This window comes from Tamandua tetradactyla, chromosome 2 (assembly GCF_023851605.1).
Source record: "Tamandua tetradactyla isolate mTamTet1 chromosome 2, mTamTet1.pri, whole genome shotgun sequence".
NCBI lineage: Eukaryota > Metazoa > Chordata > Mammalia > Pilosa > Myrmecophagidae > Tamandua > Tamandua tetradactyla.
The window spans coordinates 118,625,091-118,653,086 of NC_135328.1; the positions used below are offsets into that span (position 1 = coordinate 118,625,091).

At 38.7% G+C, this 27,996-nt stretch overlaps 1 protein-coding gene and 1 pseudogene across 3 annotated transcripts in view; both read right to left on the reverse strand.

Annotated features, from left to right (window-relative positions):
• LOC143673735 (cytosolic carboxypeptidase 1-like) overlaps window positions 1-27,996 on the reverse strand; it is a 295,645-nt gene that overhangs the window by 185,924 nt on the left and 81,725 nt on the right. The gene's annotated exons all lie outside the window — the stretch shown is intronic.
• On the reverse strand, window positions 1,847-27,987 carry LOC143675115 (putative gluconokinase; annotated as a pseudogene). Its single transcript, XR_013171363.1, has 4 exons — window positions 27,940-27,987; window positions 27,456-27,542; window positions 4,785-4,828; window positions 1,847-2,744 (listed from the first exon to the last, which is right to left on the reverse strand). The product of XR_013171363.1 is annotated as a putative gluconokinase (transcript).

Consider the following 27,996-nt stretch of genomic DNA (forward strand, 5'->3'; position numbering starts at 1 on the left):
AGATTTACTTAGTGGTGTGAAGTAAAGAGCAAGTGGGGAATCTATGCATAAGGATTCCAATTTCCCCATGTTCTTGCCACCACTTTTTTTTTGTTAAATATGGCCATCCTAGTGTGAAGTGGTTTCTCATCTTGGTTTTGATATTCAAGGCCTGTGGGGTTTTTTTTACTTGTTTTTTAATTAATTTTTAAAAAAATTACAAGAAAGAAACGCAAATATTTTTAACATATGATCATTCCATCCTACATATATAATCAGTAATTGACAGTATCATCACATAGTTGCATATTCATCATCATGATCATTTCTTAGAACATTTGCATCAATTCAGAAAAAGAAATAAAAAGAAAACAAAAACAGAAAAAATAATTATATATACCATACCCCTTACCCCTCCATTTCATTGATCACTAGCATTTCAAACTAAATTTATTTTAACATTTGTTCCCCCTATTATTTACTTTTATTCCATATGTTCTACTTGTCCGTTGACAAGATAGATAAAAGGTGCATCAGACACAAGGTTTTCACAATCACACAGTCACATTTGAAAGCTATATCATTATACAATCATCATCAAGAAACATGGCTATTGGAACACAGCTTTATATTTTCAGGCAGTTCCCTCCAGCCTCTCCATTATATCATCTACTTAATGCATAAGAATAACCTCCAGGGTGGGCCATGGTGGCTCAGCAGGTAAGAATGCTTGCCTGCCAAGCCCGAGGACCCGGGTTCAATTCCTGGTGCCTGCCCATGTAAATAAAAAAAAGAAAAAAAAAAAAAGAATAACCTCCAGGATAACCTCTCAACTCTGTTTGGAATCTCTCAGCCATTGACACTTTATTTTGTCTCATTTCACTGTTCCCCCTTTTGGTCGAGAAGGTTTTCTCAATCCGTTGATGCTCGGTCTCAGCTCATTCTAGGATTTCTGTCCCATGTTGCCAGGAAGGTCCACACACCTGGGAGTCATGTCCCATGTAGACAGGGGGAGGGTGGTGAGTTTGCCTGTTATGTTGGCTAGAGAGAGAGGCCACATCTGAGCAACAAAAGAGGTTCTCTTGGGGGTGACTCTTAGGCCTGATTTTAAGTAGGCTTGACCTATCCTTTGTGGGGTTAAGCTTCATATGAACAAACCCCAGGATTGGGGGCTCAGCCGATAGATTTGGTTGTCCACACTGCTTGTGAGAATATCAAGAATTCAACTTGGGGAGGTTGAATTTTCCCCCATTCTCACCATTCCCCAAAGGGGACTTTGCAAATACTTTTCCACTCACTGATCAAATCCCTCTGGGATTCATCTGGGTATCACTCTGGACAAACCAACAAAATCCCCTGTCCTACCCAAGGTTCCATGTACTCATGTTGTTCAACCAACTATCTACATAAGTTATATTAGGAGATGCACTAGTCAAAATATAAATTTTGTACCAAATAAACAGTTTTTGCTTTAGTCTCACACATAAGTTGAAATTGTAAAACATTAATTACCATCTATTTTCAGCCCCTTGCAGTAATGATATTCCTTTGTTCTTCCTCATGCAAAACTATTTTTTAAATTTGTACTTTTAGTCACTATCATTGTACACTCTGGGCATTCCTAGATTATGCCATCTCAATCTTTATCATCTTTCTTTCTTTGTGATTTCAAGAAATGGTCCTTCTTAATATTGTGAAAGGTTTTATTGATAAAATTCTAAGTAGCATTCATTTATTTTTCTGTTTGTTTGTTTAAATTCTATTCCTGGATACCTACAACTGCTAATCAGAGCTTCTGATCAGTATGTTACCACTTAGAGTTGACATAGTTTCAACCAAAGGTTGCTGGTGAATGTATTTGTTGTAGGCTTTTTGAAGAATTTGCAATGTGTGATCATTCTCTGTCACTACCTTTTCAGACCTCAGCTTAAGAGCCACTGACTGCTCTGAACCACAGAAAGGGAAGAGAGGTATATGGAGTTACTTGGTGTAAATTGATTTGCTAGTGAAGGTTTGATTTTGTGTTTCTGCTCCTGAGTCCAAATTCTAGAAGATGCCAAGGGTAGTCAAGTCTCATTTATTTGTGCAAACATAGCCATGATCAAGAATGTTCTGAAAAAGGTAATCATTTCCAGCATTAATTATAGATCTGGCATTTCCTTTGGCCATTTAACTGGGTCACATGAACTTAAACTCCAATGTAAACCTTACATTTAAAGCTCCCTCTCCTGTTTCCCTGCCTTGTGTTACAGTTTAATGTCACAGATATCATAAATTCCTAAAAATACATCCAAATATGTAATCTCCACACATTGTGATTTGTTCACATTACAAAGAATTTAATATGGACAAGAATAGGTACAAGAAGGTTTGGGATTTAAGCTTAATTCTGTTTAGACCACTGATATAGTTGTCATTTCATATTCAGAGTTTCAATAATGGTAGCAATTATCTCTGAAAGATCTATGTCCACACTAATTTGGATAAAGTTTTCTGGTGCTGATGGAGGCTCCAGAGTGTCAAACTGGGACTGCAATAACTCATGGGGCATAAAATGTCCTTTTCTTCTGAGTAAGCATCCAGAGATTACCTCAGATGAGCCACTCAGATGGACCACAAAGAGCTTCACCTCTGGCAGCTTTTCTTCCTTTCCTGAATCATCACATTTCTGAAGCACACCATCTTTTCCTCATATTAAGATGTCCCTGTACATTTTCTTCAGAGCTGAACATGCTAGAACCACATGCTGCCCTGCGGCTACATCTCTGAAAAGAATGAATGAATGAGTGAATGAACAGATGGGGTTTTAAAGGACTAAGGCATTTAAAATAGTCGTTACACTGATGGGTCTGAGGACTCGAGTTTTACTTTTCCTGCCAGAAGAAGGCATTACGAAATGAAAGTTAAGCATCACACAGTTCTGGGTTTGAGTTAAAGATGCTCCACAGGTGAACTGAGCAACCTCGGGCAAGGCATTTAGCTCCCTAAGCACCATTTTCATCTGCTAACTGGGATTATTCAGACCACCTGCCTCCCAGAACTGTTGTAAGGAAAAGGTCTATTGACATGTCTGGTACACAGGAAGTAAACAGCAAGTGCTGGTTCTGCTCATAGAGCATGTAGGATGTGGCTCAGCCCTTCAGCTTGTGGTGGTGGCAGATGTGTACTGTGCCACATAAACAGCACATCTCATTCTGCACAGAGAATTTCACAACTGGATTCTCCCCTTTCCTAATCTAAATTACGGTGGAAAAGTTGACAGAAGTTACCAGGAAGTACAGAGCTGAAGGAAGCAGGAGGAAAGGGAGCCTCAGTCCCTGTTGGTCAATGCAAGTGGGACATGGGGAATTTACAGGGATGTGCTAGGAAAAAACCTAACCAGAAATGGAGGTACAGTGGTTAAGTGCCAATAAGAGAAAACCAGTGAGGTCAAGGACCATGCAAGACAGAGTGCCATAGCTTCCACTGGCCACAGTGTGTCCCTGTCCCTGGACAGGAAGGTGGTCATTTGGGGGTCAGAAGAGGGTCTAGAGTTAAGAGGTGAAAGAGAAACACTGGATGATGTATCTTAAGAATTGAGAATAACATGGGGATTCCTTTTGATCTTAGGGCCAATTTAGACTGGAGATCCAGTGGATGGAGTGCATCATCAGAAACAAACTTTTATGTGCCAGTACCTTCCAGCTCTTGCTGAGGATCATGAGCGAAAAGTGGTTTATTCTGGATCTGGAGGTCTAGTATGTGTTCTGCTGAAGATCTTTACTTCTGCCTCCATTCCAGCTGTATATATTTGATCTACCATGCCTTTTTATGTTAGACACCCAGGTGGGCAGGTGTTCTCAAACCTAAATCAGTATGCCCATGCCAAGATGGGGCTGCCAGTCATGTTAATGTGGTGTGAGGAAAGCAAACTATGTTTTAATCAAAAGTGTATTCTAATTTCATATATCCCAGATTGTTTTCATAAAATGTGACTTCCTACTAGAAAGCAAGATTTGTAACCTATTTTCTGTCTTCTTTATCCTTTCTCCATGTCCCAACTAGGGTTCCCAGTGGGGTTATGCCTACAGTTGGGGAAGGAGGGGGATAGTGGCCCTGTGGTTCAGAAGCTACAGAGATGGACAATGCAGAACTCTGGTGCTGGTGACCAATTACATTTTGGCTGACAAAGGTGACAAGACTGCTTGTCAGAACTTGAAGTTGGAGAAAGAAAAAGTGGTGAATAAGATATGGCTAAAATTTATAATAGTGGTGGCATAAGTTACCATTTTTTTTTAGCATTTACTATGTATTAGACACATTTCTAAGTGTGTTGTCTCACTCCTCATAATCCTCTGTGAGTAGGAGCTGTATCTGTGGTAGGGGGAGGTCTGACCCTTATACCTGCAAACTGGGGAGTAAGTAGGAACCTGGTGGTAGGTATTGTTATACTTTCGCCACCCTCCATGCTCTAGAGGCAGTAATAGCTGTCTCTCCTTCTGACCAATAGTTTTGCACAGCAAACTGGGTGCCAGCAGTTTGATAATCTCCATATTACAGTTGAAGAAATTGAGGCTTGCTGAGGTCAAGAAACTGAACAACTTTCCCAGGTAGTAATTGTGGACCTTTATACATAATTTGTCTCAAACAGCCCAGCTATGCTACACATTGTCTGTAGTTACTTGATAGGCCGTGGTGTATTCCATTTCTGTGATTGTTTACCATCTTGTCGTTTGTGATTTTGGTAATATATTTTCTTCCCTATGCTTTCTGATGGGTTTTCTTTACTCACTGGCTTATGATATCAAGACCCGGTGCTCTCTTACCTTATTAAAATGTCATGCAAGTTGCAGAGCCATGGAATCCTGTCCTGAAATTAAAACAGAAACAAAGTAACTTTTCTAGGCATTGTCTTATTTGTACATAATTATAACATGTTCACAAATGTTGAAGTTGAGAGAGATCTTAGACCATGCCCAAGACCGAGGGGCTAAGTCACTGGCAGCTAACCACGGAAACATTGTACTGGTTCAGGTGTTGATGGCTCTTTCCATAATAATAAAAATTGCCCTCAAAGACTAACATGTTTCTTTTCCACCTTACTCTCCCCATTGTAGACATGTTTACCCTGGTTCTGAAGTGTTTACAAATCTCCTGTTATGGTGTTGCAGGCATTCTTTAGGTGCCTCAGATTCTCAAATGCAGTGGTGTATTCACATAAATTCTTACATCAGCTGTCCCCTACTCCTATTTCTGAAGCCCTCCTAAAACAAAACTCCCCTCAGAAAAAGACCACTGTAAGAAATTTATATTTTTTTACAAAAAAGTTCAAAAGGAATACATTGGTAATTTACATACATAACACATGTAGTTTCACTAAGAAGTCCTCTTGAGACATGTTCAGTCTACCCTCCTGGGGGTGGATAACTCCTTATTGGCCATGAGGCTTTTTTTTTCCATATCAAACCTCTTTAATATGTACAATACAGTGATATTAATTATAGTCACAATACAGCGGTTCCATATTATACATTTTTTTCTAGGCAAGATGGTTGTATTTATTAGCACACTGCATTTGTATTATTATTTTACACAAAGATGGCATGATACCCATCTATTTTTTTTAACTTTTTTATTATATACTATGACTTGTATACAAAGCAAAGAAATAAAAAAGCAACAGTTTTCAAAATACTCTTCAACAAGTAGTTACAGGACAGATTCCAGAGTTTGTCCTGGGCTACCATATGATCCTCTCAGAGTTTTTTCTAGAGGCTCCAGAATATAGGAGGCTAGAAGGCTTAAATATTTTTTATCATCACAATCAACTTTTTTTTCTTTTTTTTTGAAAAAGAACATATGTACAAAAATGCAATAAATTTAAAAGCACAGCACCACAATGAGTTCTAGAACATATTTTGACATGGGTTACAATTCCATAATTTTAGTTTTTTATTTCTAGCTGCTCTCAGATACTGCAGACTAAAAGAGATACAATTTAATGATTCAGCATTCATATGCATTTGTTAAATCCTATCTTAACTGTACAATCCCACCATCACCATTGATCTTTCAGGGTGTTTGGATGACAAACCCTCTTTAGGGGTGTTTGGGTTATGGCCATTCTAAATTTTTCATATTGGAAGGATCTGTCAATAATATGGGGCAGGGAAATGAAACTGTTTGATGTTCTAGACAGGCTGGGCCTTCTAGGTTTCAGGACTTACCTGGACCAGGGACCCATCAGGAGGTTGTAGGTTTCTGTAAAGTTACTCTAATGCATGGAATCCTTGTGGAAGCTTATATATTGTCCCAGGTGTTCTTTAGGATTGGCTGGAATGGTCCTGGTTGGGGTTTGACAGGTTATGATAGGCAGCAAGGTCTACAAGGTTGCATAAGAGCAACCTCCAGAATAGCCTCTTGACTCTCTTTGAACTCTGCCACGGCTACTTTATTAGATACACTTCTTTTCCCCCTTTTGGTCAGGATGGAATTGTTGATCCCACAGTGCCAGGGCTGGATTCATCCCTGGGAGTCACTGCCACATCACCAGGAAGACTTTCACCCCTGGACGTCATGTCCCACGTAGTGTGGAGGACAATGATTTCACTTGAAGAGTGGGAATTAGAGACACTGAGGCCACGTCTGAGCAACAAAAGAGGTCCTCCAGAAGTAACTCTTAGGCATGCTTATAGGTAGTCTAAGCTTCTCCGCTACCTACATAAGCTTCACACGAGTAAGCATCAGGATCACAGGCATGGCCTATTGATTTGGGTGTCCCTAAAGTTTGACACAGTATCGGGATTCCCTGATGGTGAGGTTTAATAGTTCCATATTCCTTCTCCCATCCCTCATAACAATACTTTTTGATTATCAGCTTAATATACTCTGTGATGTATCCAGGCATTACAAGAATCTATAGAAGATTGAAGGACCTCTTTCTTATTCTGGGCTCCCTGTGTTTCAGTTGTTCAAATGAGGTATACAGGTAGGTTGAGTTAGATTATGCGTTGCAGAAAATTTCAGTTCCAGATCAAATAAACCTTCCTTCCTTTGGTCTCAAAGAGTATGTTTAGTTCTAAAATAAAACAGTCTTCCTTACCCCTGTGTTCTGAACAACCTTAACCCCAACCGGTTCAACCTCATTCTTATGTCTTCCTATCAGGTTATATACATATAAACAGCCTTTCAAAATCCAGAAATAATAATCACCACTCCAGACTTAAAATGTCTGCTCTAAGAGCTTACAATCTGTTTTCTTATAAACATTTTCTAAAGGTGACCATACCATTCTTGTTCTTTTGTTTCTGCCTTATTTTGCCTCACCAAATGTCCCACATGTTCATTCACAACATTGCATGCCTCACAATTTTGTTCCTTTTTGTAGCAGCACAAACTTCGTTCATAAGTGGGCTGATTTGAAATGATGTATGTACCTAGAAAAGCCACACTTTAATCTGATCCCATTTTGTAAAGCAGCCGTTTCTACTGATCCCTATTCAATACTGTATATTTGAAACTGTAGTTAGATCATCTCCCTGGAGATGTGATTTAATCAAGAGTGGTTGTTAAGCTGGTTAGGTGACTACATGTCTCTACCCATTCAGGTGGGTCTTGATTAGTTTCTGAAGTCCTATAAAAGGAAACATTTTGGAGAAATAAGGAGATTCAGAGAGAGCAAAGCAGAATGATACAGCCATGAGAAGCAGAGTCCACCAGCCAGCAACCTTTGGAGATAAAGAAGGAAAATGCCTCCCAGGGAACTTCATGGAAACAGGAAGCCAGCAGAAGAAGCTAGCAGATGATGCCATGTTCGTTATGTGCCCTTCCAGATGAGAGAGGAACCCTGACTGTGCTCACCATGTGCCTTTCCAGATGAGAGAGAAACTTGGACTTCATTTGCCATGTGCCCTTCTACTTGAGAGACAAACCCTGAACTTCATCAGCCTTCTTGAATCAAGGTGTCTTTCCCTTGATGTCTTAGATTGGCCATTTCTATAAACTTGCTCTAACTGGGACATTTTCTCACCCTTAGAACAGTAAACTACCAACTTATTAAATTTCATTTTTTAAAAGCCATTCTGTTTCTGGTATAGCCATTCTGGCAGCTAGTAAACCAGAACAATAAGTATACACCATGGTTCACCCGTGCATTGTTCTCAGCCAGTGCATTGTTCAGCCACCTGAATTCATCAGTCATCATGGATAGTGCCCAAAATCCACAGTCTATCAACATTCTCAATTTTAGATAATTTCCTTGTTCCCAAGAGAAAGAATACCAATAAACACACACCCTCACCTCCTCTTAACCCTTGTCCCTCACCCCGTTATTTACCTCTGATGTTGCTGTGGTAGTGTTGATATCTTCCTTTTGAACATAGCCCAGCATGCGATAACAGTTTTCTCCCTGTACCCAGGACTTAAACATTCTTTGTGCATGAATCATATCTTTGAAGTAATTCTTTCAAGAATTAATTCATATTTCAAGTGTTAATCAGTGGGACACATGGGTCTGTACAATCTCTTTCAATCTTGTTCATCTTCAGTATGGTAGTATTACTTATAGAACCTCTAGAGAACCACCTTCACTTCTATCTATTTGCTTACATTGGAATTCAACTTTATTAGCTACTGTCTTTCCCATCTCTAGCTTCTATGTATGTCTAAGTTCCCTATATTCTGTATTGTAAGCCTCTGATTATAACTTTATGCTGGTCCTAAAAGAGGAATCCTACAGTATCTATCCTTTTGTGTCTAGCTTATTTCACTCAGCATTATGTCCTCAAGGCTCACCCATCTTGTCATGTGCTTCAGGACATCATTTTGTCCTGGTGCTGCATAACATTCCATTGTATGTATATACCACATTTTGTTGATCCACTCATCTGTTGATGGGCATTTGGTTTCCATCTTTTGGTGAGTGTGAATAATGTGCAAAAGTCTGTGTCAGTGCTTTCATTTTTTCTGGGTATATACCAAATAGATCTATTGCTGGGTCATAGGGCAACATGATCTTTAGTTTCCTAAGGAACCACCAGCCTGTCTCCCATAGTGGCTGCACCGTTATACATTCCTACCAGCACTGCAAAAGTGTCCCAGTTTCTCCACATCCTCTCCAACATTTATAGTTTCTTGTTTAATCACAGCCATTCTTACAGGTGTGAGGTGGTATCTCATTGTAGCCTTGATCTGCCATTTCCCTTATAGCCAATGAAAATTGGCATCTCTTCATGTGCTTTTGAGCCATCTATATTTGCTCTTCAGAAAAATACCTATTCATATCTTTAGCCCATGTTATAATTGGGTTGTTCTTTTGTTTTGGAGTTATATGATTTCTTTGTATATGCAAGAAATCAAACCTTTGTCCTATATGTGATTTCCCAATATTTTCTCCCATTGAGTTTGCTGCCTCTTCACTTTTTGACAGTCTTTTGAGGTGCAGAGGCATTTGATTTTCAGGGGTTCCCAATTATCTGTGTTTTCTTTTGTTGCTTGTGCTTTGGGTGTAAAGTTTAGGAAGCCACCTCCTATTAATGAGGTCTTGAAGATGTTTCCCTACAATTTCTTCTAGAAGCTTTATGTTGCTAGTTCTTATATTTAGGTGTTTGATCTACTTTGAATTAATTTTTGTGTAGGGTGTAATATAAGGGTCCTCTTTCATTCTTTTGGCTATTGACATCCAGTTCTTCGATGCCCAATCATCGAAAAGACTCTTTTGTCCTAATTCAGAGGATTTGGGGGCCTTGTCTAAAATAAGTTGACCATAGATTTGGTGGTCTACTTTTGCCCTCTAGATTCGATTCCATCTTTTTGCCAGTACCATGCTATTCTGATCACTGTGGGTTTATAATAGGTTTTAAAGTCAGGGAGTGTTCATTCTCCCACTTTGTTCTTTTTAGGATACTTTTAGCTATTTGGGGTCTCTTTCCCTTTCAGATGAATTTGGTAATTAGCTTTTCTAAGTCTTTAGCCCATCTGTGCCATTTTGAGTAATGCAGAGTAAGTTCCTCTTCATCTTTTCTCCATGACAGTTCATTAGATGTTTGAGGAATGCCCTCTGGTTCTCCCTAGATACTCTTGTTTCCAAGCTAACATTACTCAGCCCTTTAACTCTTCATGATATGATTTCTAAGATCACCATCACCATCTAAAGGTACTTTGGCATGTGATTAATTCAGAGTAAAATGTGAATTATATTACCTTAATCAAAAGCTATACTTCCACACTATTTCACTGTACTTCTGATACTATCTGGAATTAAGCCAGACTCCACTGGTGAAGGGTAGAGTTCCCACAAGGCTACCCTCACATCAGACACTAGCCACAACCTTGGGGGTTCCCAAGGCCATCCTCACTTCTGACCAACTAGCTATAAATTCAGGGATTCTCACCATCAGCTCAGGTTTGATAATTTGCTAAAATGATTCATACAGCTCAGGAAAGCACTACACTTATGATTGTATCTATATTATAGCACAAGAATGTAAATTAGAAGAAATTAAAAGAAGAGACACAAAGGGTTAAGTCTGGGAAAGTCTCAAAATTTGAGAAGCTTCCAAGGTCCTCTCCCAATGGAATCAGGATACATCATGCTCCCAGCACACTGATGTGTTTTACCAAGAAGGGAAGCTTACTCAAGCTTTGGTGTCGGTGGGTTTTTATTGGGGTCTTATTTTGTAGGGATGATTGATTGATTGGACCCAATGTTTGATCCCAATCTTTTTTCTTTTCCCCCAGGATATAGTATATTTCTTTATTTTTATCATCACATAGTTGTATATTCATCATCATGATCATTTCTTAGAACATTTGCATCAATTCAGAAAAAGAAATAAAAAGAAAACAAAAAGATTCATTCATACCATACCCCTTACCCCTCCCTTTCATTGATCACAAGCTTTTCAATCTACTAAATTTATTTTAACGTTTGTTTCCCCTATTATGTATTTATTTTTAAACCATATGTTTTACTCATCAGTCCATAAGGTAGATAAAAGATGCATCAGACACAAAGCTTTCACAATCACACAGTCATGTTGCAAAAGCTCTATCATTATACAATCATCTTCAAGGAGCATGGCTACTGGAACACAGCTCTACAGTTTCAGGCAGTTCCCTCCAGGCTCTCCATTACACCTTAACTAAAAAGGTGATCATATCTATTTAATGTGTAAGGATAACCTCCAGGATAACCTTTCAACTCTGGAATCTCTCAGCCATTGACACTCCATTTTGTCTCATTTCTCTCTTCCCCCTTTCAGTCGAGGTTTTCTCAGTCCCTTGATGCTGAGTCCCAGCTCATTGTAGAATTTCTGTCCCATGTTGCCAGGAAGGTCCACACCTCTGGGATTCATGTCCCACGTAGACAGGGGGAGGGCAGTGAGTTTGCTTGTTGTGTTGGCTGGACAGAAAGGCCACATCTGAGCAACATAAGAGGTTCTCTTGGAGGTGACTGTTAGGCCTAATTTTAAGTAGGCTTGACCTATCCTTTGTGGGGTTAAGTTTCATATGAACAAACCCCAAGATTGGGGGCTCTGTCTTAGGCTTAATTTTAAATAGGCATAGCCTAGCCTTTGTGGGTTTAAGTTTTATATGAACAAATCCCAAGATTGGGGGCTCAGCCTATTGCTTTGGTTGTCCCCACTGCTTGTGAAAACATCAAGAATTCTCCACTTGGGGAAGTTAAATTTTCCCCCTTTCTCACCATTCCCCCAAGGGGACTTTGCCAATACTTTTTTATTCACTGTCAAATCACTCTTGGATTTATCAGGGCATCACTCTGGGTAAACTTACAAAATCTCATGTCCTACTCAATATTCCGTACACTTATGGTGTTCAATTAACCTGTCTATATAAGTTATATTAGGAAATGCACTAGTCAAAATATAAATTTTGTATCAAATAAACACTTTTTGCTTTAGTCTCACACATAAGATAAAGTTTTAAATTATTAATTACCATCTATTTTCAACACCCTGCATTATTGACATTCCTTTGTTCTTCCTCATGCAAAACATTTAAATTTGTCCATTTAGTCACTATGATTATACACTCTAGGCATTCCTAGATTATACCATTTCAGTCTTTATTGTATTATATCTTTGTTATTTCATTTGTGCCCCCAGGCCTCCTCCCTTTACCATTCTCACATTCAGCTTCATTCAGTATTCTAACATTATTGTATTACAGTTAGTTAGGATTGTGCTATCCATTTCTGAATTTTTACAATCAGTCCTGTTGCATAATCTATATCCCTTCAGCTCCGATTACCCTATATCTACCCTATTTCTATCTCCTGATGACCTCTGTTCTTGACTGAAATTCTCCAAGTTTATTCACTAATGTCAGTTCATATCAGTGAGACCATACAGTATTTGTCCTTTTGTTTCTGGCTAATCTCACTCAACATAATGTCCTTAAGGTCCATCCATGTTGTTACATACTTCATAACTTTATTCTGTCTTAATAACTACATGGTATTCCATTGTATGTATATACCACAGTGTGTTTATCCACTCATCTGTTGATGGACATTTGGGCTGTTTCAATTCTTGGCAATTGTAAATAATGCTGCTATAAACATTGGTGTGAAAATGTCCGTTTGTGTCTGCCCTCATGCCCTCTGAATAGATACCTAGCAATGGTATTGCCAGGTCATATGGCAATTCAATACTTAGCTCTTGACAAACTGCCAAACTGCCTTCCACAGTGGTTTTATCATTTGGCATTCCCATCCACAGTGGGTAAGTGTGTCTCTTTTTCTTCATCCTCTCCAGCACTTGTGTTTTCTGTTTTTATGGATAATGGTCATTCTGGTGGGTATGAGATGATATCTCATTGTGGTTTTGATTTGCATTTCCCTAATAGGGAAGTTGAGCATCTTTTTATGTGTCTTTTGGTCATTTGTATTTCCTCTTCTGGAAGTGTCTGTTCAAGTCTTTGCCCATTTTGTAATTGGGTTGTCTGTGTTTTTGTTGTTGAGTTGAACAATCTCTTTATATATTCTGGATACTAGACCTTTATCTGATATATCATTTCCAAATATTGTCTCCCATTGTGTAGGCTGTCTTTTTACTTTCTTGATGAAGTTATTTGATGCACAAAAGTGTTTAATTTTGAGGAGTTCCCATCTATTTATTTCTTTCATCAGTGCTGGTGCTTTGAGTGTAAAGTCTAGAAAACCACGTCCTAGTATAAGATTTATAAGATATTTCCCTACATTTTCTTCTAACGGTTTTATGGTCTTAGATTAGTATTTAGGTCTTTGATCCATTTTCAGTTCATTTTTGTATAGGGTGTGAGATATGGATCCTCTTTCATTCTTTTGCACATAGATATGCAGTTCTCTAGGCACCATTTATTGAATAGACTGAGCTGTCCCAGGTGAGTTGGCTTGACTGCCTTATCAAAGATCAGTTTTCGATAGATGAGAAGGTATATACCTGAACACTCTATTTGAGTCCAGTGATCAGTATATCTATCTTTATGCCAGTACCATGGTATTTTGACCACTGTAGCTTTGGAATACACCTTAAAGCCAGATAGTTTGAGACCTCCAACTTCATTTTTCTTTCTCAGGATACTTTTAGCTATTGGGGGAACTCTGCCCTTCCAGATACATTTGGTTATTGGTTTTTCTATTTCTGAAAAGTAAGTTTTTGGGATTTTAATTGGTATTGCATTGAATCTGTAAATCAATTTAGGTATAATTTGCATCTTAACTATATTTAGTCTTCCAGTCCGTGAAGGCGTTATGGCCTTCCATTTATTTAGGTCTTTTGTGATTTCTTTTAATAATTTCTTATTGTTTTCTTTGCATAGGTCTTTTGTCTCTATAAATTTATTCCTAAATATTTTATTCTTTTGGTTGCAATTGTAAATGGAATTTTTTTCTTGATTTTTCCACTCAGATTGTTCATTACTAATGTATAGAAACACTATGTATTTTTGAGTGTTGATCTTGTAACCTGCCACTTTGCTGTACTCATTAGCTCTAGTAGTTTTGCTGTGGATTTTTCAGGGTTTTCAACATATAGTATCAAATCATCTGCAAACAGTGAGAGTTTTACTTCTTCCTTTCCAATTTTGATGCCTTGTATTTCTTTTTCATGTCTAATTGCTCTGGCTAGAACTTCTAACACAATGTTAAATAACAGTAGTGATAGCGGACATCCTTGCCTTGTTCTGATCTTAAGGGAATGTTTTCAGTTTTTCCCTATTGAAGATGATGTTACCTGTGGGGTTTTCATAAATTCCCTTTATCATGTTGAGGAGGTTCCCTTCTATTCTTAATCTTTGAAGTATTTTCAACAGGAAAGGATGCTGAATTTTGTCAAATGCCAGTTTTTCTGTTTTGATTTGTTGATATGGTGTATTACATTACTTGATTTTCTTATGTTGGACCATCCTTGCATACCGGGGATAAATCCTGCTTGGTCATAGTGTATAATTCTTTTAATGTGCTGCTGGATTCGATTTACAAGAATTTTGTTGAGGATTTTTGCATCTATATTCATTAGAGAGATTGGTCTGTAGTTTTCTTTTCTTGTAATGTCTTTGTCTGGCATTGGTATGAGGGTGATCTTGGCTTCATAGAATGAGTTAGGTAGCTTTCACTCCTCTTCAATTTTTTTGAAGCATTTGAGCAGATTGGTACTAATTCTTTCTGGAATGTTTGGTAGAATTCATGTGTGACACCATCTGGTCCTGGACTTTTGTTTTTGGGGACCTTCTTAATGACTGATTCAGTTTCTTTCCTTGTGATTGATTTGTTAAGGTCGTCTATTTCTTCTCGAGTCAATGTTGGTTGTTCATGCCTTTCTAGAAAGTTGTCCATTTCATTGCATTGTCAAGTTTATTAGCATGAAGTTGTTAATAATCTCTTCTTAGTACTTCCATTATTTTGTGGGGTTAGTGGTTAGGTCTCCTTGTCCATTTCTCATTTTTTTAATTTACATCCACTGTCTTCTTTTTGTCAGTGTCGCTAAGGGTCCATCAATCTTATTGATTTTCTCATAGAACCAACTTCTGGTTTTGTTGATTTTCTCAGTTGTTTTCATGCTCTCAATTTCATTTATTTCTGCTCTAATCTTCATTATTTCTTTCCTTTTGCTTGCCTTGGGGTTAGTTTGCTATTCTTCCTCTAGTTCTTCCAAGTCTACCATTAATTCCTCAATTTTTCCTCTTCTTTTTTGATATAGGCATTTAGGGCAATAAATTTCCCTCTTAGCACTGCCTTTGCTGCATCCCATAAATTTTGATACATAGTGTTTTCATTTTCATTTGCTTCAAGATATTTACTGATTTCTCTTGTAATTTCTTCCTTGACCCAATGGTTGTTTAAGAGTGTGTTGTTGAGCCTCCATATATTTGTGAATTTTCTGGCATTCTGCCTATTATTGATTTCCAACTTCATTCCTTTATGATCTGACAAAGTGTTTTGTATGATTTCCATCTTTTTAAATTTATTGAGACTTGCTTTGTGACCCAGCTAATTGTCTATCCTTGAGAATGATCCATGAGCACTTGAGAAAAAGGTGTATCTTGCTGTTGTGGGGTGTAATGTTCTATAAATGTCTGTTAAGTCTAGCTCATTTATTTTATTATTCAACTTCTCTGTTTCTTTATTGATCCTCTGTCTAGATGTTCTGTCCATTGATGAGAGTATGGAATTGAAGTCTCCAACTATCATGGTAGATATGTCTATTTCTCTTTTCAGTGTTTGCCTCATGTACGTTGGAGCATTCTGGCTCAGTGTATAAATATTTATGATTGCTATGCCTTCTTGTTGAATTGTTCCTTTTATTAATACATAGTGTCCTTCTTTGTCTCTTTTAACTGTTTTAAGTTTGAAGTCTAATTTGTTGGCTATTAGCATAGCTACTTGTGCTCTTTTTTGATTGTTATTTGCATGAAACATCTTTTCCCAACCTTTCAGTTTCAACCTGTGTTTAACGTTGGGTCTGAGATGTGTTTCCTGTAGACAGTATATAGATGGGTCTTGTTTTTTAATGCATTCTGCCAGTCTTTGTCTTTTGTTTGGAAATTTAATCTATTAACATTTAGTGTTATTACTGTATGGGCAGTACTTTCTTCTACCATTTTGCCTTTTGGATTTTATATGTCACATCTAATTTTTCTTCTCTTTGCCTTTACTGATAGTCTTCATTTCTATACTCTTCTCCACACCTCTCTTTGCTGTCTTTTCCTATCTGTCTGTAGCTCTCCCTTTAGTATTTCTTGCAGAGCTGGTCTCTTGGTCACAAATTCACTCAGTGATTTTTTGTCTGAAAATGTTTTAATTTCCCCCTCATTTTTGAAGGACAACCTTGCTGGATATAGAATTATTGCTTGGCAGTTTTTCTCTTTTAGTCATTTAAATATATCATCCCACTGTCTTCTTGCCTCCATGGTTTCTGCTGAGAAATCTACACATTTTCTTATGGGGTTTCCCTTGTAAATGATGGATTGCTTTTCTCTTGCTGCTTTCAAGTTTCTCTCTTTCTCTTTGACATCTGACATTCTGATTAGTAAGTGTCTTGGAGTACATCTACTTGGATCTATTCTTTTTGGGGTATCCTGCACTTCTTGGATCTGTAATTTTAAGTTTTTTATTGGGGTTGGGAAATTTTCAGTGATAATTTCCTCCATTAGTTTTTCTCCTCCTTTTCCCTTCTCTTCTCCTTCTGGGACATCCACAGCACATATATGCATGTGCTTCATGTTGTTGTTCAATTCCCTGAGTCCCTCCTCTCATTTTTCCATTCTTTTCCCTATATTTTCTTTTGCTTGTTGGATTTCAGATGTTCCATCCTCCAGTTCACTGATCCTAACTTCTGCTCTTGAAATCTGACATTGTAGGTTTCCATTGTTTTTTTTCATCTCTTTTACTGTGTTTTTCATTCTCATAAGTTCTGTGATTTGTTTTTTCAGACTTTTGATTTTTTTTTATTCCTTCCTTGCCTTATTTATATCATCCCTCAATTCACTCATTTAACTTTTGATGCAGTTTTCCATGTCTGTTCATATATTCTGAATTAATTGTTTCAACTCCTGTATCTCATTTGAATTGTTAGTTTGTTCCTTTGACTGGGCCATATCTTCAATTTTCCTAGTACAATTTGTTAGTTTTGCTGGTGTCTTGGCATTTAATTACCATAATTAGTTTATTCTGGAGATTGCTTTCACTTTTCTTACCCAGGATTTTCTTGCTGGATGACTTTGTTTTCTATCTTTTCTTTGACATTCAATTCAGCTTATTCTAGGCCTTTAGCTTAGGTTTTGTTTAACAGATCAGAATTTTTCAGTTCTTGTGTTGCTGCTTGCCCTGCCTGTTTGGTGCCTTTTTTTTTTTTTTTTTTTTTTTTGTCCCCTTAGGAGGGTTTACTTAGGTATTATAGACCCCTCTCAGAATTTCCCAGACCAAACCTGCCTCTTCCAGGGAGAAAGAGTCACCTGTGTCAGTTTTCCCTGAAGATGAGACCCAGCAGATTGAAAGGCTTTACTATGAATAGAGTCTTAACTCTGCATTTTTCCTATCCAGCCCAATATGTGGCACTTTTCTTGCCTGCAGGTCCCACCAGCATAAGATGATCCAGTACCTTTACTTTCACAGACTCTCCTTGCTGGGGGCTTGGTTGAGACAGAGGAGAGGTTGTAGGCTGGCTTTAATTGCTTCACTTTTCCAGACTCTGGGGTCTGAATTCCCTGAGGGAGGGAATCTACCTGAGCTGGGCCCCACCCATCTCTTGGGGATAGAAACACAGCCACAAAAATCAAAGAGAAAAATCCTTTTCAAAGCAGGACCCAGATTCCTCAGGTTTGCCAATCAAGAGCTTATGTTGGTACATTGATTTGTGTATCTCCAGGTCCTATGTGCCCCCTCCTTTCCTTCAGGGCCCAGACCTTTTCAAATCCAGAAAGACCTCTGTTGTTTTTTCTGCTTTTTTTTTCCTGTTAGCCCTGCCCCCTCTGCACCAGGGCAAAAATCAGCAAGCTCCGCTTTGACTCAAGGTTCAGCTGAGCTGGGGGCCTCTTTTTGTAGTCAGAATTTGTTAATTAATTCCACAATTGGAGCTTGGGAGAGCTCAGTCCCTGCTGCTAGTAAAGTCTCTTTCTTTTCCCCTCTGAGAAGCAGCCCGTGGGAGAGGGGCGCCAGCTGCCATGTCTTGGGGAACTCATGGTTCTAGGTGGGCTCGCAATCAGTCCACCTGGTCCAGACTGGGGTACGCTGTGTGTCCGGTCACTGATGTGGCCCCAGCAGTTGTTCGGTAGTGTTCCTGGCTATTTACTAGCTGCTCTGGAGGATGACCTAAATCCCACTCCTCACTAAGCTGCCATCTTGGCCCTCACTCTCAAGAATTCTTATTCTTGAGTAGAGAATTCTTGGTTTAGTTTATACTCTTTCAACAGTTTAAATAATTATTTCAGTATATTTGGACTCTGTTGTGGCTGAGAAGTCTACTGTTGGTGTATTAATCATTCCTTTAGACTTATCTTTTCTCTTCGGGTAGGAAAAAAACACTTAGTCTTTGATGCTTTACGGTTTTATAATTTATTTTGTTCAGAACTCATTGTGCATGTTTAGACTGAGGACTCATGCCCTGGAAAATAATCATTTCTTAGAATATCATCTTTTTCCCAATTATTCTCTCTTCCTTGAATTCCTTGTAGTTGTTATATTTATAATTTCATCATACAAATCTCTTGATTCTTCTTGAATATTTTCTTATTCTTTTTCTGTCTTCTGCATTCTGGGCAATTTACTCCAGTCTCCCTTTGAATTCACCTGTCCTTTCTTTAGCTGTGACTAGTTTATTGTCCATTCATTGACTATATGTATCATTTCTAAGATTTTATTTGATTATTTACACTTTTCTGCTTTTGCTTTACCTTTGATTCTGTTTTCTCTGTCTTGGAGAACAGCTTCTTTCATTCATGCTTTTGCTGGTTTTCCTAAATAGTGGTTTGTTTCCTTGTATGGTTTGTAATTTCTGAGTGAGGGTTCATCTTCAGGAGAAAAAAAAATTTTTCCCTGTGGGAGTCCTGGTTGTGGAAACATTTCCAAAGGTAAATTTACTGATTCAAGACTAGTTGTGTGTTAATTTCTCTTGTTGCCCCTTCTGCCATACAATCTGAACTTGGGTTCAGTAGGGATTACAGTTCGCAAGAATGACTTTTTTCCACTGGTGGCTCAGGGGAGACACACAGCTTCCTTGTTTTTTGAGTTCAGTGGGTAGAAGTATTTTCATTTCTCACTTACAGACACTCAGGTCCAGTTGCATGCTAAAACTGGCTGACAGCCACATTTATCCCTTCCCTGCAAGGGTACAAAACCTCAGTTCCCAGCCCTCCTGGCCTTTATGCAATTTCAAAGCCTCTGGGAGAAGAGTATTCAAGTTTAGTTCAGACATGCCACTTTGATTCTGGCATCTGGGATTTCTCATTTTGTTTCTGACTTTGGTAATACAGTTTTGTTGTGTTTGTTACAGTTTTAATTTGTTGGCTATATTTTTAATCTTTACATGTACAAAGTAGAGGAGGAGCTCTTCCATGACAGTCCTTTCACACTTACCAAAAATGCCTCCCAAGTTTCTGTCCTAAGTTCTTGGCCATTTTTTCTCTTGGTCTTTTCCAGTAGGAGCTTTTCAAGCTGTCTGGTTCCAAGTGACCAACCACCTTTAGCACATGGATCTTTCTACTGGGCTCAGATTTTTTTTATTTCTAACTCAGAGTAATTCAGTCTTCGGTAAGTGAAATGTTTTTTTACTCATGCCATCACTCAGTGTTCAGTAAACAAAAGACCTTCCAGTTACCAGGACCCACCCTCCTTAGACAGGGGAGGAGGTTTATAAATAATATGTTTTTCATATCAAATTTTGGGTTTTTTTGTTTTTTTATCTTTTTCTTATCTTTTCAAACAAATTTTAAAAATTATGATAATGTTGGGTTAAAGATACTGGAAGCTTTTACTAATGGAACTCTTAAGACTTTATCTTCATGCATACATTATTCAATGACAGACCACACAAGAGCTTAAAGGCAATAATGACAAAATTCACAATAGCTAGAGACCAAATGACACCCACCACACAATTTATACAAATTAGATCCTAAATGACAACAGCTAGCTAATTCACATAAATCATTACTCAGATTACAATGGCTACTACCTTGCATTCACCTTGTAGCTCAAATGTATTCAATGAATGAAACATTTGTTTACGCCACCACCTGTCAGGGTATATCTGTGGAACAAGTATGGCTATTTGTAAATGAAGTAACAAGAGGGTGAGGCTTGCCAGCTCCAGATTTGCAGACTACAAATGATTGTTAATGAAGTTAGAATTTATGGGAATACTTTGTATGCTCTTGGAGAAAAGTGTATATGTTCAATGTTTATTTTGGCAAAGTTTTATGGGATTTGATGTTCAGACACTAGATGTTTGGAGAGGTCTGTGAGGGGAAAAATGTTGGCAGGGCTATGTGTATGCAATCTGAAACTGCCTCTGCAATGTATTCTCAGGGACAGGGCATGGCAAGAAGAAAGGAGTCAAAGACAACAGGCAGCAGGGATGATTAGCTGGACTTACTGTGTGAGGCAGTATTTTTTGGTGGAAATTGCCCATGGGAGAAGCAGCTGGTGCAAGCACACCTTCGGCTTTCCACCTTCTTTCATTTCCAGTGTTTATTGTGTGCTTGGGGGACCCAGACACAGTCTTGGGTGCTTCATATCCAATGCTGTAGACATGATCACTCTAAATGAGTTACTGCTAAGGTACCATTTGAAGCCCCCATCTTTCCAAATTCTCTTCTTTCTTGTATTCCCTTTGTGACTAGCCAAGTTTTTTGGTTACATTCATGCACCATTAGAAATAAGAAAAAATAGCATGTATTTATAAGCTTGGGTTTTTTTTTTTAACCTCTTGAATATATTTTCTGAAATGGCTCCTCTAACAGAAGGTTGCAACAGAATAGAGTTGACCAGGCCTTGAAGCCTCACATGTGAACACAATGGAATCTTATTTTTTGCCCTAAATATAGGATTTAATGCTATAAATCTCAAATATAGGTTTTAATGCTATAAAGGTATGGTACTCAGAGGCCTGCAGGAAGGGAAGCATAGGCCATTCACTTGATAAAGTGGCAAACCAAACACTGAAGGAACTATAATTCATAACTTCAGAGTATGTGTTACATGTAAATGGGGGCATCCAGCTTCAAATCACAGAAATGATGTCAACTGCTCTGTAGCTAATAATTCAAGAGATGTGTCTGTTCACAGAAAATAGAGGCCACAGTAAGGTGTCTTTCTTAAGGATTCAGAAGAGAAGGAAATAAGATTGTCTTCTAAGGGTTAAATTTAAATACCAACACTTAATAGGAAGGAAAAGAGATGTAGACAGTCATCTGAAGAATGTCAGGCTAGTAAGACATCCTTACGATGTAACAGAACATTTTACATATATAACAGAAGGAGGCTTGTCCTAAGGGAGGCTTGGTGGGCATGGAATCCTGTAGCAGGATCACTCAGATTTAAATAATGATACATTGTCCAGAGGAGTCTTGGTCATTGGACTTTGAACATCATGTTCTCATAAGCAGACCTCTTCCTATTAAGGGGATAGATGGTCTCATACCAACAGAAACCTTGGCCCTAACACTTGGGGTTTCTGGATTGCATGTTCATCGAGAAACCTGAATGTATCCTGGCTTCTGAAAACATGTGTATTGGGTTGCTGTATTATGGACCATGTGGCAGTTGTATTTTTCTTGGTAAATTATTTGGCATTGTGGTGCTATACATGAGTCTTGTGGCTGTGGTTAATGGGGTCTTCCATGAGAGAAGAACCTATGTTCAACCTTTGTACAATATCAGAACCTATGTACAATATCAGAGGCTTGGGCCTGCAATACACAGAGTCCTAACGATGGGGTGCTATCCTTTTCACAATGCAACCCTTGTCATTGTATAAGTGTTTTCCATAAAACTTTACTTAAAATGCTGAGACTAGTGCTGTGAACTTCCAGTCTTCACTTAGAATAAGAATCCTTGCTTAGAAGAACAGGCAGTTGGGAGGTTCAGAGGACTGAGTGCTAATTCACATATTCACGTCTACTTAGAGTTCAAGAAGCAATTCTCAAGATGAATTAGGATTTGTTCAGAGATAAAACAATATTAAAATTAATTTTTCTTCTTGAGTAAATGTTCATAATGGGTTTTGGATGAGCCAAGGAAGGGGGGTCGTTTTGCTTTTAAGATAATAGGATCATTGTTTAAATATTAATACTTTAGGTGTTACTTCTTTCTTCCCATTAGCAGAGGAACAAACATTATTTATTTTTCATATTGCACATTTCCCCCATCCCTTCACCACAAATGTGCTTAGTTGTGCTTTGGAAATAGGCATCAGTCTCTTATATTATTTTATGGCTTAGGAAACATATTATTTCATTAAGCAGGTATTGACTATATTGGTTATAACATTTTTTACACACCTGAAGTATTTCATAATAAAAATGAAACAGTCAACTAAAAATAACAGAATACATGTTTGGGTGATGAATTTTCTGTCCTTTTGTACAAGGAAATAGACTTTTACTTTGAATCCATGCTTTTTTATTGTGCAATATTACCTTAATATATGCTTTTATCAATAATAAAACACTTGCTTCATTTAGTCATAATAAAATTCCTCAGAGGCTCAATTATGAAAAATATGATTAGTAAATGGAAATATAAGACAGTTTAAGCAAAATAGATGCTTTCAGAAATTTGCCATATCAGAATTTATGACAGACTAGTCTAATGACTGTGTATAATTAAGAAATGGATCCATCAGTCACAAAACAATGAGAGAAGGTTGGAGATAAAAGAGAAGCATTTGAATTTTATTCCTGATGCTATCAGATACTGAGTCATAATAAAATGAGAAGATTGGGATACTTCCTTAGAGGGTCACCTCGGACCACAAGGAGAAGGGTTTTTCCAAATCTGCTACCTAGACTCCTGTGTGGAAATCAGAATTCTCATGGCTGATCTGCGTAAGCCAGGCCACAGCAGTGCAATAACATGTCTCAAATATCCTTCCAGATTAGGTCTCCTACAGTGGATGGACTCTCCTGCTGTCTCCCTCACCCTTACTTTCACCCTTTCCCTCTCCACTTAATGAACCTGATTCACTTGAGAACTGTTTGTTTTGTGGTTATCAGGGCCTTTAACACATAGAAGAGTGCCTCCCCTCAGTGGGTGGTTTTGCCCACATTACTTTCCCTCTCCCTGCTTCTCTTTGTTTATCTGTAAAATGGATCTTATGTAATTCATTGTGCTGCCTTGAGATTTAAATAAGATAAGAAGTAGATCCCATTTTAAACATACTTTTTGGCAGATTTCATAATTGAAATAAGCAGTCTTTCCAATATAGAGCTTTAAAAGATCTTTAACTCATGAATTTTGTAGCACTGGGCTTAATTTCACAAACACTGAGTATTAATATGTGCAAAGCACCCTATCAGGCATTGGGAATGTAAATGAGTGGTCTGCTCGCTGTCCTCAGAGGGATCACAGCCTGATGGAAGAGAGAGAAGGGTAAATGATCAATTACATTACCTGCAGGGTAGTGATGAGGGTTATACTTTATACCAAGAAAGACTTTGATAACACAATAGGGGGAGAAGTCAGTTTTGATCAGACCTTGGGAAGAGTAAATTTAAGGAGGAAGAGTGGTAAAATTTTTACTTGATTCACTTGTGGTTTTTCTCAGTAATGAGATGGGGTTGGGGTTGGGTGGGAAGGTGGGACTTGGTTACCAGGATAATCAGAACGGGTATTAGTGCCAATCCAGTTTTGACTCATACCTTTATTCTTAGACTTGGACCCCAGCATTTATTGGTGTCAAGAATGTAAATCATTTCCATCTACTATTCTACTTGTTTTTAATTACTTCTTTTTCTGTTTTGCTTCTCTCTAAGGTCTCGTTAAGTTGTACAGTTTCTCCTAAATCTAATTAGTAACTTGTGTTTCTTCAATAATCCAAACAACATTTTCTGCTCCTGTAAGATCACTTCCTCTTCTGAATTCTGTACCCTCTCCCACTATCCATACTGCCCACTTAAGAAGCATCACTTGTGAATAAGAGGAAGGATGGTGAAATCCATTTTTAAATCTATCCATTTGGGTTGCTGTACTTTGTCTTTAATTTACATTTATTTGCACTCACCAAGGAGAAAAATAAAGTACTAACATAATCACATTTTACACACTCTATAGAAATGGTTTGTTAATACCTAATACACACAAAATATTAGCAATATTTGTCAAATGCTTTGGGCATATTTCCATGCATATTTTCTGTATTATCTCATCAAGGAACCAATGAAATAGATATTCCTACTTCCCAGGAGGAAAATGAGAAACAGGTTAAACAGTTTGCCAAAAGTCACACAAACTTAGTGCTGGAGCCAGGTTATCTAAAGTATGTTTATTATCTCCAGTATGGTATCCATATTATATTTAAACGACTACTTTATATCGCTTATAATTCCTATCTTCTAAAACCAAATGTTGCAAACATTTTGACGGTCCAAGGCTTGAATCATTGCAAACTCAAAGCAGGTACCCCCCCCCCCCCCAACAAAGAGAAATGCCTGTTCAGAGTGTTCTGGCTCCAGCACTAAGTTTGTGTGACTTTTGGCAAACTGTTTAATCTGTTTCTCATTTTCCTCCTGGGAAGTAGGAATATCTATTTCATTGGTTCCTTAATGAGATAATACAGAAAATATACTTAGTGACTTAAGTTCTGCAAAGCAGGACAAAGGGAAATGGTGGAAGTGCACACCTAGGGGGTGAGCCAAGGGCACTGAAAGTGAAAACAACAGTGCTGGTCTTTGGCCAGTTTGAGTCAATTCCTGCCCTTTGGACTCAGGTAGCCCGTGGGCCTGACTGGGCTCCTGCATCTCCATTGCTCCATGGACTGTGTCCTAGACCCTGTCCTCAAAGTCTCATGAGTCACTAGTCATGGCAAGGAGTCCACAGCTCTAACCGGTTTGATAGAGACACTCTAGGAAATGGCCTCCTGATGCTGCTTACAGGAGAGTGTTGTTCCCTCATTCATTAATTTATTCATTCTCTCACTCACTTATTCACTCATTCATTTACAAGTTTGCCACAGAGATTTTCTAAAGTTTATTATGTGTCAGGATCTGGGAATAATGCCATGGTTAACAGAAACAGCCACAGTCTATGCTCCCTTGGAGATAAAGTCCAGATGTGGTGACAAAAAGGAATCAAATTATCACACTATCCAATACAAAGTTGCATCTGGGACAGGGGCAGTGAGGTATGAGTGCTATTATGTGACTTTATTCTAGGGTGCTCTTACTGAAGTAGGTCATGGAGGGGTTCCCTGAAAATGTGACATGAAAACAGATCTCAGGGATTGATACCAGACAAAGGTGGTAGATTCTTTGCCTTTGCACTCAAATGACCAATTCTTGAGACATCACTTGATAAAGTGGCAAATCAAACACTGAAGGAACTATAATTCATAACTTCAGAGTATGTGAATCAGGGATTCAGAGAAAGAGTTTATTGTTAGGAGTGAAACTGGATATCCAATGACCTATCAGCCTAAAAATCTGTCTCCCAAACCACAGTAACTCTGATAGTTTTATAGTATCCAAAAAATGGGCATATTTTAGGATAATGAACACAGTGGCTCCAGATGATGTAATTAGAGGTGATCTAATTATTGAGCATGCACAGATTGATTATATACTTAGTCACAGTGTAAGAAAATGGCAGCCTTAATTCTATGATGGGCGTGATTTTTATTATTATGAGGTGTAGGTGACTTACAGGTTAAAGCCTAAGCTACTGTGTATGTCAGGTGGACCCATTTTGGTTAGATTTAGCTTTGCTTATCAAGATAACTATGGGATTGGGGAGGATTAGTTCTGGGCTGACCCAAGACTCTTCATTAATAAACATTAGGGACTGTCTAGTGATCATAAGACTCTGAAGTTGAAAAATGTGTACAGGTAAAGGTCAATGACAAGGTTTTTACAAATCACAGGGTACAAGATGAAGGCTATACAATCATTATTAGAGATCTAGGTAGCTGGATTACAGTTCAGGGACTTCAGGTATTTCCCTTTCTACTGTAATCTACCCCAAAATAAAAAGGAACATTTATGTAGTGGATCAGTAATCATAATCATCCCTTAAATCCTCACTTCTCAGTTACAGGATGAGCAGCAGCTGACTCAGGAAAGAGGGGAGGAGGAACACTCCAGGCAACTGGGACAGCAGACACAAAGGGGCCTGTGGTGGGAGAGCACGTGGAAAGTACGAGGAACAGAAGGGAGGCCAGGGTGGCTCCCCAGAGATGGGGTGGGGAGGTTTCACAGAACCTAATGAGGCTGCAGAGGGCTGTGGACACCAGACCATGCAAGGCCTTGTAACCCAAGTTTAGGAGATTAGGAGTTGGTCTTGATCCTAAGATCAGTGGGAAGTCTCAGTGAATCTTAGGGGAAGCATGGGGGTGGGGGGTGAGGGGGTGAATACAAGACCAAATTGAGTTTTGAGAAGATGACTGGCTTCAGAGTGGATGCTAGCACATCACAGTGGTAGGTAGGCTACTGTCAATTTGGGAAGAGAAGGAGATGATGGACTTTTCCATGTGTGAGGTATGGGGTGGGGGTGGGGATGTTCTGTCTTCCCAGGGATTACATTCTGCAGGTTAAAATCTGCCTAAGTGGGGGCAGCCCATGGCATTACTTCTGATGCTAAGTTCAGTGAGAAGTTTAGTGCTGGAGTTAACATGTAAAAGCCTACTGTGTGCCCAGCTCTTTGGAACATGTGCTGGTTTGAAACTCTTATGTACCCCAGAAAAGCCATGTTCTTTAATCCTCATCCATTATTGCTGGGTGGAATCTTTTTTATTGTTTCCATGGAACTATGACCCACCCAACTGTGGTGGTAACTTTTGATTAGTTGGTTTCCATGGAGATAAGTCTCCACCCATTCAAGATGGGGTTTTGCTTACTGGAGTCCTTTAAGAGAGAACCATTTTGGAAAAAGCTTCAATGCCAACAAAGCCCACCCAGCCAGAGACCCTTGGTGATGCAGAAAGAAAACACCCCCTGAGAAGCCTTATGAAATGAGAAAGCTAGCAGATGCAGCCATGTTCCTTCCCAGCTGACAGAAGGGTTTTGGACCCACTGGCCTTTCTTGAATCAAGGTATCTTTCCCAGGATGCCTTAGTTTGGACATCTTCACAGCCTTTGAACTATATAACTTGCAACTTAACAAATTCCCCTTTTTAAAAGTCATTCCATTTCTGGTATATTGCCTTCTGGCAGCTTTAGCAAACTACAACAGAACACCTGTACAAAGTTTGTCTCATGATTTGGGAACTCTGCTACATCAGATGCTGCAGAGATCTCAGTCTGTGTCACCTACTGGAAGATCTGTACTGGAGGCAGACAGCAACTCTTACCTGGTCATTCAGTGGTATCACTTTTCCCACCTTTGTTCGATTTTCCTCAGGGTGATAATCATCTGCATCATAGAATTTCCATCCCAGCTTTAAGAACAAAATGAAAGAGTATAATATGGCAGGTAGTGCAGTCCCCCGGACAGCTAACACTAACTGGGCAGGTGCAGAAATGGTGTTCCCGCAAATACCACCACCTCTGCCTGAGCCCCCGTGCCAATCCCATACGATATGGAAGAGGTCCACAATGCTAATTTCCCCACCCCCTGTGCTTGGGCTGCTGCAGCTCATTTTTTCATTCATCACTGCAGCCACCAAGGAGAAAAATGAAATGGCTTCAAGGTGTTTCACAAACTATGCAGAGCTATCTGTGACAGACTGGTAAATTTTATAAACCACTAGGGGCCAGAAGAAATGAAGGGGGAAATGATAGAAGCCATGAGAGAACACAATAGGACATACAACAGGAGGCATTGGAACAGGTTACCTTGGATGCCAGCAGAGCGCCCACTGTTGACCTGTGGGAAGGACACATGCTCAGGTT